At 63.1% G+C, this 14,197-nt stretch overlaps 4 non-coding genes across 4 annotated transcripts; all 4 read left to right on the top strand.

Moving 5' to 3' along the window:
* Positions 1-297: 297 nt before the first annotated feature.
* On the top strand, positions 298-416 carry LOC142862102 (5S ribosomal RNA). The gene has a single exon (XR_012913248.1). It is a non-coding gene; the product is annotated as a 5S ribosomal RNA (ribosomal RNA).
* A 3,792-nt stretch (positions 417-4,208) lies between these two features.
* On the top strand, positions 4,209-4,327 carry LOC142862101 (5S ribosomal RNA). The gene has a single exon (XR_012913247.1). It is a non-coding gene; the product is annotated as a 5S ribosomal RNA (ribosomal RNA).
* Positions 4,328-8,136: 3,809 nt separating this feature from the next.
* Positions 8,137-8,255, top strand: LOC142862100 (5S ribosomal RNA). The gene has a single exon (XR_012913246.1). It is a non-coding gene; the product is annotated as a 5S ribosomal RNA (ribosomal RNA).
* A 3,799-nt stretch (positions 8,256-12,054) lies between these two features.
* LOC142862098 (5S ribosomal RNA) lies at positions 12,055-12,173 on the top strand. Its single transcript, XR_012913244.1, has one exon. It is a non-coding gene; the product is annotated as a 5S ribosomal RNA (ribosomal RNA).
* Positions 12,174-14,197: the final 2,024 nt, after the last annotated feature.

Here is a 14,197-nt window from a genome sequence, read left to right as displayed (position 1 = left end):
GACGAGGGGGGCTGGGAGGGCTCCACCTTGGCGAGTCCAGCCGTGGAGGCGCATCTTGTGTGAGTGTGAGTGAGTGTGAGTGTGTGTGTGTGTGTATAGAGAGACAGCCCCCCACCCCGCCCCGCCCCGCCCCGCCCCGCCCATCACCCCCGTCCCTGGGAGCCCGCGGGACCTGGCCAGCGAACTCAACCGGCCCGGCCCGGCCCCGCCCGGCGCGGGGCCTGGGGCGGGAGGCGGCGGCGGGGAAGCCCAGAGAGGCTCGGCTTCTCGAGCGGGGCAGGGGCGCCCTCCGCCGCCGTCTAGGGCCACACCACCCTGAACGCCCCCGATCTCGTCTGGTCTCGGAAGCTAAGCAGGGTCGGGCCTGGTTAGTACTTGGATGGGAGACCGCCTGGGAATACCGGGTGCCACAGGCTGCTGCTTTTTTTTTTTTTTTTTTTTTTTGCCTCTTGTTCTGTCCCCTTTCTGGGAGCGCGGCGGCGGCCCGGGGTGGGGGTCACCCCCACCCTCAGCGCCCGCGCGGTGCCTGGCGCCCCAGCCCGCACCGTGGGGCCTCCTCTTGTCCCAAGCCGCGACACCGCCGCCACGCGGCAGCATGCGTGGCATCTGGACTGTCAGGTCTCAGACCAAAGGTCTGCTCTGTGGGAACCGACACGCTGGAGGAAACCTTGAGAGTCTGAGAGGGGAGGGAGTTCCAGAAGAAGGCCAGGATGTCATTTTGAGGGAGTATGTGACCAGAACTCGTCCCGTTGCTTTTGGGGTTCTATGGGCTACACGCAGGAATCTTTGGTGGTGGCACCTGATGTTGGGGGATCCGGAGTCACACCCAGACCTGCTCCACAGGCCTCCTTTTACTTTTCTCTTCGGATTCATTATTTTTAAAAAGTGTCTCTTACCTCTAGGATTGCATTTTCTTTTCTCTCTCTTTTCAAGCAGATGATGGGAGTACAAGTATTCAGGTGACATGTGTTGCCCGTGCCGCCCTCCCCCCTGTGTTCTTTTTTTTTTTTTTTTGAGACAGAGTCTCGTTTTGCTGCCCAGGCTAGAGTGAGTGCCATGGCGTCAGCCTAGCTCACAGCAACCTCAATCTCCGGGCTCAAGCAATCCTGCTGCCTCAGCCTCCCGAGTAGTTGGGACTACAGGCATGCACCACCACGCCCGGCTGTGTTTTTCTATATATATTAGTTGGCCAATTAATTTCTTTCTATTTTTAGTAGAGACGGGGTCTCGCTCTTGCTCAGGCTGGTTTCGAACTCCTGACCTGGAGCAATCCGCCCGCCTCGGCCTCCCAGAGAGCTAGGATTACAGGCGTGAGCCACCGCGCCCGGCCCCCCCTGTGTTCTTATTCATATACCTCTCATGTTGTTCCAGCGTATTGTGGGGGTACCAATGTTAAGGTCGGGTGCCTTGCCCTCTCCAAGCCTCCCCCCTCGGGTCAGAGCTTCAAGTGCGCCCATCCCCCAGTCGGTGCGCACCCACCCCATGCCTAATGGATGTGTATGCCCCTCCCCTCCCCCCACCCGCCCGCCCGACACCCACCCGATGAAGGTGATTCCTCTCTGTCCACTTAGGCGTCCATCCGTTCGTACCAATTTGCTGGTGAGCGCGCTCACGTGGTGCTCGTGTGTCCATTCTTGGGATACTTGGCTTACTGGAACGGGTTCCAGCTCTGGCCAGGAGAACACGAGAGGCGCCCTCTCACCGCTGCTCCTCACAGCCGAATGGCACTCCGTGGTGTCCACGCGCCACATTTTATTGATGCACTCCTGGATGGATGGGCACTCGGGTCGCTTCCACGTCTTTGGGATTGTGAATTGTGCCCTAACTGTAACCCTAACCCTTACCCAGCCCGTCTCCTCTGCCCCTGCCTGACGCACTCCTCCCCGGCCAGGCCCGTCACTGTCCTGGGCCCCCGCCTGACCGGCTCCTCCCCGCCCGGCCGGTCACCGTCCTCTGCCCCTGCCTGACACGCTCCTTCCCGCCCGGCCTCTCACCGTCCTCGGCCCCTGCCTGACCGGCTCCTCCGTCGCCTGGGCCTTCCAAGGGCTTGGTGTGGACGCTGCTTCCAGGAAGCCCTCCAGAAACCCGGCAGCAGGGTGGCCGCAGCAGTCTCCAGCAGCCGTCCCTAAGTCGCGTGAGTGCGGGGGACGTGCCCCCGCTGTGCCGCGGGGGCCCAGCCTGGTGTCTTCCCTGAGGCCCTGCGGCTGCCGGCTGGGCTGCCGCTCCCCGCAAGGGGAGAGCCGCGGAGGTGGGGACCGCCTCCTGATGGGGACGTACACGCAGCTCTCCACGTCGGATTCCGGGGCTCTCTGTCCTGCCCGAAGGCCCAGCTGGCCTGCGGGTCCTTAGAGTGGCAAAAACCTCCGAAAACTGAGACTGAGGGTCCGGTGGGTGTCTGCACTTTTGTGCTGGGCACCCCAGGGAGGCCCGGGGGCTGGCTGGACAACGTGGTCTGCTGGGCGGGGGGGGGGGGTTGGAGGAGCAACTGATGCCCTTTGCACTTTGGGTAGCAAGAGTCTGAGGTGTCTCTGAGCCCTGTGCCCTGTGGGGGCGGGGCGGGGGGGAGGAGGAGGAGGAGGAGGAGGAGGTGGGAAGGGCCGGGGCCTGCAGTCCTGTTCCCGGGGTGGCACGGCAAGTGGCTTCTTCCACAGGCTGCTTGGCCTGGGCTCCCTGCACCTGGGCCTTTGGAGGACCGGCCCTGTGCTTGCCAACACTTCCTGCAGGGACCCAGAGCTGGGAGGTGGCATCTCTCAGCCCTGGGTCGGGCAGAGCCCCAGCGGGCCATGCCCACAACCTCTCTCAGCACCGGTCCCCCAGAAGGCTCCTTTGGGACCAGGATTCTCTTGCGGTGACTCTTTAAGGTCTGGCCCCTGGATGGAGGGGCACCAGGAGTAGAGGAGCAGGAAGGGGAAGGGGGTGGCCATGCGAGGGGACACTTTGAGGCCAAGTCCCAGCTTCAGCCTGATCCTCCTGGGAACCCCGCTCTGAGACAAGGAGCCGGGCTTCGCATTCCCACAGCAGCCAGTCGTGGGCTGAGGACACCTGGGGCGTTGGGAACTCCCTGGCTTCTCCTTGGTTTAACATCTAGAGCTGCTTGTGAATCGCGCCGCCACACACACCAGAGTGCAGGTGTCTTCCGCACAGACTGCGGGCCTCGCTCTTCTGAATGCCGCTAGCTCGCCACCCACCCACGGGTGAACCTGGTCAGGGTGCTTTCTCTCAGGGGCAGACTCTTTTCCGGGCGGGCTACCGGTGTCTCTGTTTGCTCGTTTCTTTCTTCCATTTCGGGAAAGTCTTCCTTGCTGGGTGTGGAAATCTCCTATGCCTTCCCTCGCCTATTCTGTCAGCTTTAAAATTCTCCTTCAGTTGCCACCCTCACAGATGGATTAGGAAACTCTTTCCGGTGCACTCATTAGTGAAATGACCTCCAGGAAGCTGGAATCCAATATCTAATGGCCGATTTTTAGCGAGTCCACACGCCAGGGTGGTCGGGGTCCAAAGCAGCCCCGGCCAGGCCCAGGCCCCTTGGACTGGGCCACAGGAGGACACGGAGGAGGGTCCCGGCCCCCACGAAGCGGTGCCGGCAGTTCTCCACGGGCTTGGGTGTTTTCCAGAGGTAGGAGATGGAGGGGACTGATTTCTTCAGCGCCCCCCAAACCACGCCACCCCACCCCACCCATGGGACACATCCCCAGAGAGAGACGCCCCAGACACTGGCTGTGCCCCAGCCCTGGCCCGGGGGAATAGGCGGCAGCCCACCCACAGGGCGAGGGGGGGGCGCAGCTGAAAGGGGTTGTGGGGGAGGGCGGCCCCTGGCTGGGGTCAAAGGGCGAGCGTCCCGCGCGTGCGCAGTCAGCGGCAGCGACGCGCTGGGGGTGGGCAGCGGGTAGGTGAAGGAGGCCGGGCGAGGAGACGAGGGGGGCTGGGAGGGCTCCACCTTGGCGAGTCCAGCCGTGGAGGCGCATCTTGTGTGAGTGTGAGTGAGTGTGAGTGTGTGTGTGTGTGTATAGAGAGACAGCCCCCCACCCCGCCCCGCCCCGCCCCGCCCCGCCCATCACCCCCGTCCCTGGGAGCCCGCGGGACCTGGCCAGCGAACTCAACCGGCCCGGCCCGGCCCCGCCCGGCGCGGGGCCTGGGGCGGGAGGCGGCGGCGGGGAAGCCCAGAGAGGCTCGGCTTCTCGAGCGGGGCAGGGGCGCCCTCCGCCGCCGTCTAGGGCCACACCACCCTGAACGCCCCCGATCTCGTCTGGTCTCGGAAGCTAAGCAGGGTCGGGCCTGGTTAGTACTTGGATGGGAGACCGCCTGGGAATACCGGGTGCCACAGGCTGCTGCTTTTTTTTTTTTTTTTTTTTTTTGCCTCTTGTTCTGTCCCCTTTCTGGGAGCGCGGCGGCGGCCCGGGGTGGGGGTCACCCCCACCCTCAGCGCCCGCGCGGTGCCTGGCGCCCCAGCCCGCACCGTGGGGCCTCCTCTTGTCCCAAGCCGCGACACCGCCGCCACGCGGCAGCATGCGTGGCATCTGGACTGTCAGGTCTCAGACCAAAGGTCTGCTCTGTGGGAACCGACACGCTGGAGGAAACCTTGAGAGTCTGAGAGGGGAGGGAGTTCCAGAAGAAGGCCAGGATGTCATTTTGAGGGAGTATGTGACCAGAACTCGTCCCGTTGCTTTTGGGGTTCTATGGGCTACACGCAGGAATCTTTGGTGGAGGCACCTGATGTTGGGGGATCCGGAGTCACACCCAGACCTGCTCCACAGGCCTCCTTTTACTTTTCTCTTCGGATTCATTATTTTTAAAAAGTGTCTCTTACCTCTAGGATTGCATTTTCTTTTCTCTCTCTTTTCAAGCAGATGATGGGAGTACAAGTATTCAGGTGACATGTGTTGCCCGTGCCGCCCTCCCCACTGTGTTCTTTTTTTTTTTTTTTTGAGACAGAGTCTCGTTTTGCTGCCCAGGCTAGAGTGAGTGCCATGGCGTCAGCCTAGCTCACAGCAACCTCAATCTCCGGGCTCAAGCAATCCTGCTGCCTCAGCCTCCCGAGTAGTTGGGACTACAGGCATGCACCACCACGCCCGGCTGTGTTTTTCTATATATATTAGTTGGCCAATTAATTTCTTTCTATTTTTAGTAGAGACGGGGTCTCGCTCTTGCTCAGGCTGGTTTCGAACTCCTGACCTGGAGCAATCCGCCCGCCTCGGCCTCCCAGAGAGCTAGGATTACAGGCGTGAGCCACCGCGCCCGGCCCCCCCTGTGTTCTTATTCATATACCTCTCATGTTGTTCCAGCGTATTGTGGGGGTACCAATGTTAAGGTCGGGTGCCTTGCCCTCTCCAAGCCTCCCCCCTCGGGTCAGAGCTTCAAGTGCGCCCATCCCCCAGTCGGTGCGCACCCACCCCATGCCTAATGGATGTGTATGCCCCTCCCCTCCCCCCACCCGCCCGCCCGACACCCACCCGATGAAGGTGATTCCTCTCTGTCCACTTAGGCGTCCATCCGTTCGTACCAATTTGCTGGTGAGCGCGCTCACGTGGTGCTCGTGTGTCCATTCTTGGGATACTTGGCTTACTGGAACGGGTTCCAGCTCTGGCCAGGAGAACACGAGAGGCGCCCTCTCACCGCTGCTCCTCACAGCCGAATGGCACTCCGTGGTGTCCACGCGCCACATTTTATTGATGCACTCCTGGATGGATGGGCACTCGGGTCGCTTCCACGTCTTTGGGATTGTGAATTGTGCCCTAACTGTAACCCTAACCCTTACCCAGCCCGTCTCCTCTGCCCCTGCCTGACGCACTCCTCCCCGGCCAGGCCCGTCACTGTCCTGGGCCCCCGCCTGACCGGCTCCTCCCCGCCCGGCCGGTCACCGTCCTCTGCCCCTGCCTGACACGCTCCTTCCCGCCCGGCCTCTCACCGTCCTCGGCCCCTGCCTGACCGGCTCCTCCGTCGCCTGGGCCTTCCAAGGGCTTGGTGTGGACGCTGCTTCCAGGAAGCCCTCCAGAAACCCGGCAGCAGGGTGGCCGCAGCAGTCTCCAGCAGCCGTCCCTAAGTCGCGTGAGTGCGGGGGACGTGCCCCCGCTGTGCCGCGGGGGCCCAGCCTGGTGTCTTCCCTGAGGCCCTGCGGCTGCCGGCTGGGCTGCCGCTCCCCGCAAGGGGAGAGCCGCGGAGGTGGGGACCGCCTCCTGATGGGGACGTACACGCAGCTCTCCACGTCGGATTCCGGGGCTCTCTGTCCTGCCCGAAGGCCCAGCTGGCCTGCGGGTCCTTAGAGTGGCAAAAACCTCCGAAAACTGAGACTGAGGGTCCGGTGGGTGTCTGCACTTTTGTGCTGGGCACCCCAGGGAGGCCCGGGGGCTGGCTGGACAACGTGGTCTGCTGGGCGGGGGGGGGGGGGGGGGGGGGGGGGTTGGAGGAGCAACTGATGCCCTTTGCACTTTGGGTAGCAAGAGTCTGAGGTGTCTCTGAGCCCTGTGCCCTGTGGGGGCGGGGCGGGGGGGAGGAGGAGGAGGAGGAGGAGGAGGTGGGAAGGGCCGGGGCCTGCAGTCCTGTTCCCGGGGTGGCACGGCAAGTGGCTTCTTCCACAGGCTGCTTGGCCTGGGCTCCCTGCACCTGGGCCTTTGGAGGACCGGCCCTGTGCTTGCCAACACTTCCTGCAGGGACCCAGAGCTGGGAGGTGGCATCTCTCAGCCCTGGGTCGGGCAGAGCCCCAGCGGGCCATGCCCACAACCTCTCTCAGCACCGGTCCCCCAGAAGGCTCCTTTGGGACCAGGATTCTCTTGCGGTGACTCTTTAAGGTCTGGCCCCTGGATGGAGGGGCACCAGGAGTAGAGGAGCAGGAAGGGGAAGGGGGTGGCCATGCGAGGGGACACTTTGAGGCCAAGTCCCAGCTTCAGCCTGATCCTCCTGGGAACCCCGCTCTGAGACAAGGAGCCGGGCTTCGCATTCCCACAGCAGCCAGTCGTGGGCTGAGGACACCTGGGGCGTTGGGAACTCCCTGGCTTCTCCTTGGTTTAACATCTAGAGCTGCTTGTGAATCGCGCCGCCACACACACCAGAGTGCAGGTGTCTTCCGCACAGACTGCGGGCCTCGCTCTTCTGAATGCCGCTGGCTCGCCACCCACCCACGGGTGAACCTGGTCAGGGTGCTTTCTCTCAGGGGCAGACTCTTTTCCGGGCGGGCTACCGGTGTCTCTGTTTGCTCGTTTCTTTCTTCCATTTCGGGAAAGTCTTCCTTGCTGGGTGTGGAAATCTCCTATGCCTTCCCTCGCCTATTCTGTCAGCTTTAAAATTCTCCTTCAGTTGCCACCCTCACAGATGGATTAGGAAACTCTTTCCGGTGCACTCATTAGTGAAATGACCTCCAGGAAGCTGGAATCCAATATCTAATGGCCGATTTTTAGCGAGTCCACACGCCAGGGTGGTCGGGGTCCAAAGCAGCCCCGGCCAGGCCCAGGCCCCTTGGACTGGGCCACAGGAGGACACGGAGGAGGGTCCCGGCCCCCACGAAGCGGTGCCGGCAGTTCTCCACGGGCTTGGGTGTTTTCCAGAGGTAGGAGATGGAGGGGACTGATTTCTTCAGCGCCCCCCAAACCACGCCACCCCACCCCACCCATGGGACACATCCCCAGAGAGAGACGCCCCATACACTGGCTGTGCCCCAGCCCTGGCCCGGGGGAATAGGCGGCAGCCCACCCACAGGGCGAGGGGGGGGCGCAGCTGAAAGGGGTTGTGGGGGAGGGCGGCCCCTGGCTGGGGTCAAAGGGCGAGCGTCCCGCGCGTGCGTGCGCAGTCAGCGGCAGCGACGCGCTGGGGGTGGGCAGCGGGTAGGTGAAGGAGGCCGGGCGAGGAGACGAGGGGGGCTGGGAGGGCTCCACCTTGGCGAGTCCAGCCGTGGAGGCGCATCTTGTGTGAGTGTGAGTGAGTGTGAGTGTGTGTGTGTGTGTATAGAGAGACAGCCCCCCACCCCGCCCCGCCCCGCCCCGCCCCGCCCATCACCCCCGTCCCTGGGAGCCCGCGGGACCTGGCCAGCGAACTCAACCGGCCCGGCCCGGCCCCGCCCGGCGCGGGGCCTGGGGCGGGAGGCGGCGGCGGGGAAGCCCAGAGAGGCTCGGCTTCTCGAGCGGGGCAGGGGCGCCCTCCGCCGCCGTCTAGGGCCACACCACCCTGAACGCCCCCGATCTCGTCTGGTCTCGGAAGCTAAGCAGGGTCGGGCCTGGTTAGTACTTGGATGGGAGACCGCCTGGGAATACCGGGTGCCACAGGCTGCTGCTTTTTTTTTTTTTTTTTTTTTTGCCTCTTGTTCTGTCCCCTTTCTGGGAGCGCGGCGGCGGCCCGGGGTGGGGGTCACCCCCACCCTCAGCGCCCGCGCGGTGCCTGGCGCCCCAGCCCGCACCGTGGGGCCTCCTCTTGTCCCAAGCCGCGACACCGCCGCCACGCGGCAGCATGCGTGGCATCTGGACTGTCAGGTCTCAGACCAAAGGTCTGCTCTGTGGGAACCGACACGCTGGAGGAAACCTTGAGAGTCTGAGAGGGGAGGGAGTTCCAGAAGAAGGCCAGGATGTCATTTTGAGGGAGTATGTGACCAGAACTCGTCCCGTTGCTTTTGGGGTTCTATGGGCTACACGCAGGAATCTTTGGTGGTGGCACCTGATGTTGGGGGATCCGGAGTCACACCCAGACCTGCTCCACAGGCCTCCTTTTACTTTTCTCTTCGGATTCATTATTTTTAAAAAGTGTCTCTTACCTCTAGGATTGCATTTTCTTTTCTCTCTCTTTTCAAGCAGATGATGGGAGTACAAGTATTCAGGTGACATGTGTTGCCCGTGCCGCCCTCCCCACTGTGTTCTTTTTTTTTTTTTTTTGAGACAGAGTCTCGTTTTGCTGCCCAGGCTAGAGTGAGTGCCATGGCGTCAGCCTAGCTCACAGCAACCTCAATCTCCGGGCTCAAGCAATCCTGCTGCCTCAGCCTCCCGAGTAGTTGGGACTACAGGCATGCACCACCACGCCCGGCTGTGTTTTTCTATATATATTAGTTGGCCAATTAATTTCTTTCTATTTTTAGTAGAGACGGGGTCTCGCTCTTGCTCAGGCTGGTTTCGAACTCCTGACCTGGAGCAATCCGCCCGCCTCGGCCTCCCAGAGAGCTAGGATTACAGGCGTGAGCCACCGCGCCCGGCCCCCCCTGTGTTCTTATTCATATACCTCTCATGTTGTTCCAGCGTATTGTGGGGGTACCAATGTTAAGGTCGGGTGCCTTGCCCTCTCCAAGCCTCCCCCCTCGGGTCAGAGCTTCAAGTGCGCCCATCCCCCAGTCGGTGCGCACCCACCCCATGCCTAATGGATGTGTATGCCCCTCCCCTCCCCCCACCCGCCCGCCCGACACCCACCCGATGAAGGTGATTCCTCTCTGTCCACTTAGGCGTCCATCCGTTCGTACCAATTTGGTGGTGAGCGCGCTCACGTGGTGCTCGTGTGTCCATTCTTGGGATACTTGGCTTACTGGAACGGGTTCCAGCTCTGGCCAGGAGAACACGAGAGGCGCCCTCTCACCGCTGCTCCTCACAGCCGAATGGCACTCCGTGGTGTCCACGCGCCACATTTTATTGATGCACTCCTGGATGGATGGGCACTCGGGTCGCTTCCACGTCTTTGGGATTGTGAATTGTGCCCTAACTGTAACCCTAACCCTTACCCAGCCCGTCTCCTCTGCCCCTGCCTGACGCACTCCTCCCCGGCCAGGCCCGTCACTGTCCTGGGCCCCCGCCTGACCGGCTCCTCCCCGCCCGGCCGGTCACCGTCCTCTGCCCCTGCCTGACACGCTCCTTCCCGCCCGGCCTCTCACCGTCCTCGGCCCCTGCCTGACCGGCTCCTCCGTCGCCTGGGCCTTCCAAGGGCTTGGTGTGGACGCTGCTTCCAGGAAGCCCTCCAGAAACCCGGCAGCAGGGTGGCCGCAGCAGTCTCCAGCAGCCGTCCCTAAGTCGCGTGAGTGCGGGGGACGTGCCCCCGCTGTGCCGCGGGGGCCCAGCCTGGTGTCTTCCCTGAGGCCCTGCGGCTGCCGGCTGGGCTGCCGCTCCCCGCAAGGGGAGAGCCGCGGAGGTGGGGACCGCCTCCTGATGGGGACGTACACGCAGCTCTCCACGTCGGATTCCGGGGCTCTCTGTCCTGCCCGAAGGCCCAGCTGGCCTGCGGGTCCTTAGAGTGGCAAAAACCTCCGAAAACTGAGACTGAGGGTCCGGTGGGTGTCTGCACTTTTGTGCTGGGCACCCCAGGGAGGCCCGGGGGCTGGCTGGACAACGTGGTCTGCTGGGCGGGGGGGGGGGGGGGGGGGCTGGAGGAGCAACTGATGCCCTTTGCACTTTGGGTAGCAAGAGTCTGAGGTGTCTCTGAGCCCTGTGCCCTGTGGGGGCGGGGCGGGGGGGAGGAGGAGGAGGAGGAGGAGGAGGTGGGAAGGGCCGGGGCCTGCAGTCCTGTTCCCGGGGTGGCACGGCAAGTGGCTTCTTCCACAGGCTGCTTGGCCTGGGCTCCCTGCACCTGGGCCTTTGGAGGACCGGCCCTGTGCTTGCCAACACTTCCTGCAGGGACCCAGAGCTGGGAGGTGGCATCTCTCAGCCCTGGGTCGGGCAGAGCCCCAGCGGGCCATGCCCACAACCTCTCTCAGCACCGGTCCCCCAGAAGGCTCCTTTGGGACCAGGATTCTCTTGCGGTGACTCTTTAAGGTCTGGCCCCTGGATGGAGGGGCACCAGGAGTAGAGGAGCAGGAAGGGGAAGGGGGTGGCCATGCGAGGGGACACTTTGAGGCCAAGTCCCAGCTTCAGCCTGATCCTCCTGGGAACCCCGCTCTGAGACAAGGAGCCGGGCTTCGCATTCCCACAGCAGCCAGTCGTGGGCTGAGGACACCTGGGGCGTTGGGAACTCCCTGGCTTCTCCTTGGTTTAACATGTAGAGCTGCTTGTGAATCGCGCCGCCACACACACCAGAGTGCAGGTGTCTTCCACACAGACTGCGGGCCTCGCTCTTCTGAATGCCGCTAGCTCGCCACCCACCCACGGGTGAACCTGGTCAGGGTGCTTTCTCTCAGGGGCAGACTCTTTTCCGGGCGGGCTACCGGTGTCTCTGTTTGCTCGTTTCTTTCTTCCATTTCGGGAAAGTCTTCCTTGCTGGGTGTGGAAATCTCCTATGCCTTCCCTCGCCTATTCTGTCAGCTTTAAAATTCTCCTTCAGTTGCCACCCTCACAGATGGATTAGGAAACTCTTTCCGGTGCACTCATTAGTGAAATGACCTCCAGGAAGCTGGAATCCAATATCTAATGGCCGATTTTTAGCGAGTCCACACGCCAGGGTGGTCGGGGTCCAATGCAGCCCCGGCCAGGCCCAGGCCCCTTGGACTGGGCCACAGGAGGACACGGAGGAGGGTCCCGGCCCCCACGAAGCGGTGCCGGCAGTTCTCCACGGGCTTGGGCGTTTTCCAGAGGTAGGAGATGGAGGGGACTGATTTCTTCAGCGCCCCCCAAACCACGCCACCCCACCCCACCCATGGGACACATCCCCAGAGAGAGACGCCCCATACACTGGCTGTGCCCCAGCCCTGGCCCGGGGGAATAGGCGGCAGCCCACCCACAGGGCGAGGGGGGGGGCGCAGCTGAAAGGGGTTGTGGGGGAGGGCGGCCCCTGGCTGGGGTCAAAGGGCGAGCGTCCCGCGCGTGCGCAGTCAGCGGCAGCGACGCGCTGGGGGTGGGCAGCGGGTAGGTGAAGGAGGCCGGGCGAGGAGACGAGGGGGGCTGGGAGGGCTCCACCTTGGCGAGTCCAGCCGTGGAGGCGCATCTTGTGTGAGTGTGAGTGAGTGTGAGTGTGTGTGTGTGTGTATAGAGAGACAGCCCCCCACCCCGCCCCGCCCCGCCCCGCCCCGCCCATCACCCCCGTCCCTGGGAGCCCGCGGGACCGGGCCAGCGAACTCAACCGGCCCGGCCCGGCCCCGCCCGGCGCGGGGCCTGGGGCGGGAGGCGGCGGCGGGGAAGCCCAGAGAGGCTCGGCTTCTCGAGCGGGGCAGGGGCGCCCTCCACCGCCGTCTAGGGCCACACCACCCTGAACGCCCCCGATCTCGTCTGGTCTCGGAAGCTAAGCAGGGTCGGGCCTGGTTAGTACTTGGATGGGAGACCGCCTGGGAATACCGGGTGCCACAGGCTGCTGCTTTTTTTTTTTTTTTTTTTTCTTGCCTCTTGTTCTGTCCCCTTTCTGGGAGCGCGGCGGCGGCCCGGGGTGGGGGTCACCCCCACCCTCAGCGCCCGCGCGGTGCCTGGCGCCCCAGCCCGCACCGTGGGGCCTCCTCTTGTCCCAAGCCGCGACACCGCCGCCACGCGGCAGCATGCGTGGCATCTGGACTGTCAGGTCTCAGACCAAAGGTCTGCTCTGTGGGAACCGACACGCTGGAGGAAACCTTGAGAGTCTGAGAGGGGAGGGAGTTCCAGAAGAAGGCCAGGATGTCATTTTGAGGGAGTATGTGACCAGAACTCGTCCCGTTGCTTTTGGGGTTCTATGGGCTACACGCAGGAATCTTTGGTGGTGGCACCTGATGTTGGGGGATCCGGAGTCACACCCAGACCTGCTCCACAGGCCTCCTTTTACTTTTCTCTTCGGATTCATTATTTTTAAAAAGTGTCTCTTACCTCTAGGATTGCATTTTCTTTTCTCTCTCTTTTCAAGCAGATGATGGGAGTACAAGTATTCAGGTGACATGTGTTGCCCGTGCCGCCCTCCCCCCTGTGTTCTTTTTTTTTTTTTTTGAGACAGAGTCTCGTTTTGCTGCCCAGGCTAGAGTGAGTGCCATGGCGTCAGCCTAGCTCACAGCAACCTCAATCTCCGGGCTCAAGCAATCCTGCTGCCTCAGCCTCCCGAGTAGTTGGGACTACAGGCATGCACCACCACGCCCGGCTGTGTTTTTCTATATATATTAGTTGGCCAATTAATTTCTTTCTATTTTTAGTAGAGACGGGGTCTCGCTCTTGCTCAGGCTGGTTTCGAACTCCTGACCTGGAGCAATCCGCCCGGCTCGGCCTCCCAGAGAGCTAGGATTACAGGCGTGAGCCACCGCGCCCGGCCCCCCCTGTGTTCTTATTCATATACCTCTCATGTTGTTCCAGCGTATTGTGGGGGTACCAATGTTAAGGTCGGGTGCCTTGCCCTCTCCAAGCCTCCCCCCTCGGGTCAGAGCTTCAAGTGCGCCCATCCCCCAGTCGGTGCGCACCCACCCCTTGCCTAATGGATGTGTATGCCCCTCCCCTCCCCCCACCCGCCCGCCCGACACCCACCCGATGAAGGTGATTCCTCTCTGTCCACTTAGGCGTCCATCCGTTCGTACCAATTTGGTGGTGAGCGCGCTCACGTGGTGCTCGTGTGTCCATTCTTGGGATACTTGGCTTACTGGATCGGGTTCCAGCTCTGGCCAGGAGAACACGAGAGGCGCCCTCTCACCGCTGCTCCTCACAGCCGAATGGCACTCCGTGGTGTCCACGCGCCACATTTTATTGATGCACTCCTGGATGGATGGGCACTCGGGTCGCTTCCACGTCTTTGGGATTGTGAATTGTGCCCTAACTGTAACCCTAACCCTTACCCAGCCCGTCTCCTCTGCCCCTGCCTGACGCACTCCTCCCCGGCCAGGCCCGTCACTGTCCTGGGCCCCCGCCTGACCGGCTCCTCCCCGCCCGGCCGGTCACCGTCCTCTGCCCCTGCCTGACACGCTCCTTCCCGCCCGGCCTCTCACCGTCCTCGGCCCCTGCCTGACCGGCTCCTCCGTCGCCTGGGCCTTCCAAGGGCTTGGTGTGGACGCTGCTTCCAGGAAGCCCTCCAGAAACCCGGCAGCAGGGTGGCCACAGCAGTCTCCAGCAGCCGTCCCTAAGTCGCGTGAGTGCGGGGGACGTGCCCCCGCTGTGCCGCGGGGGCCCAGCCTGGTGTCTTCCCTGAGGCCCTGCGGCTGCCGGCTGGGCTGCCGCTCCCCGCAAGGGGAGAGCCGCGGAGGTGGGGACCGCCTCCTGATGGGGACGTACACGCAGCTCTCCACGTCGGATTCCGGGGCTCTCTGTCCTGCCCGAAGGCCCAGCTGGCCTGCGGGTCCTTAGAGTGGCAAAAACCTCCGAAAACTGAGACTGAGGGTCCGGTGGGTGTCTGCACTTTTGTGCTGGGCACCCCAGGGAGGCCCGGGGGCTGGCTG

Source organism: Microcebus murinus, chromosome 18 (assembly GCF_040939455.1).
Source record: "Microcebus murinus isolate Inina chromosome 18, M.murinus_Inina_mat1.0, whole genome shotgun sequence".
Classification (NCBI taxonomy): Eukaryota; Metazoa; Chordata; class Mammalia; order Primates; family Cheirogaleidae; genus Microcebus; species Microcebus murinus.
The sequence above is the reverse complement of the archived record's forward strand: the minus strand, read 5'-3'. Positions and strand labels throughout refer to the sequence as shown.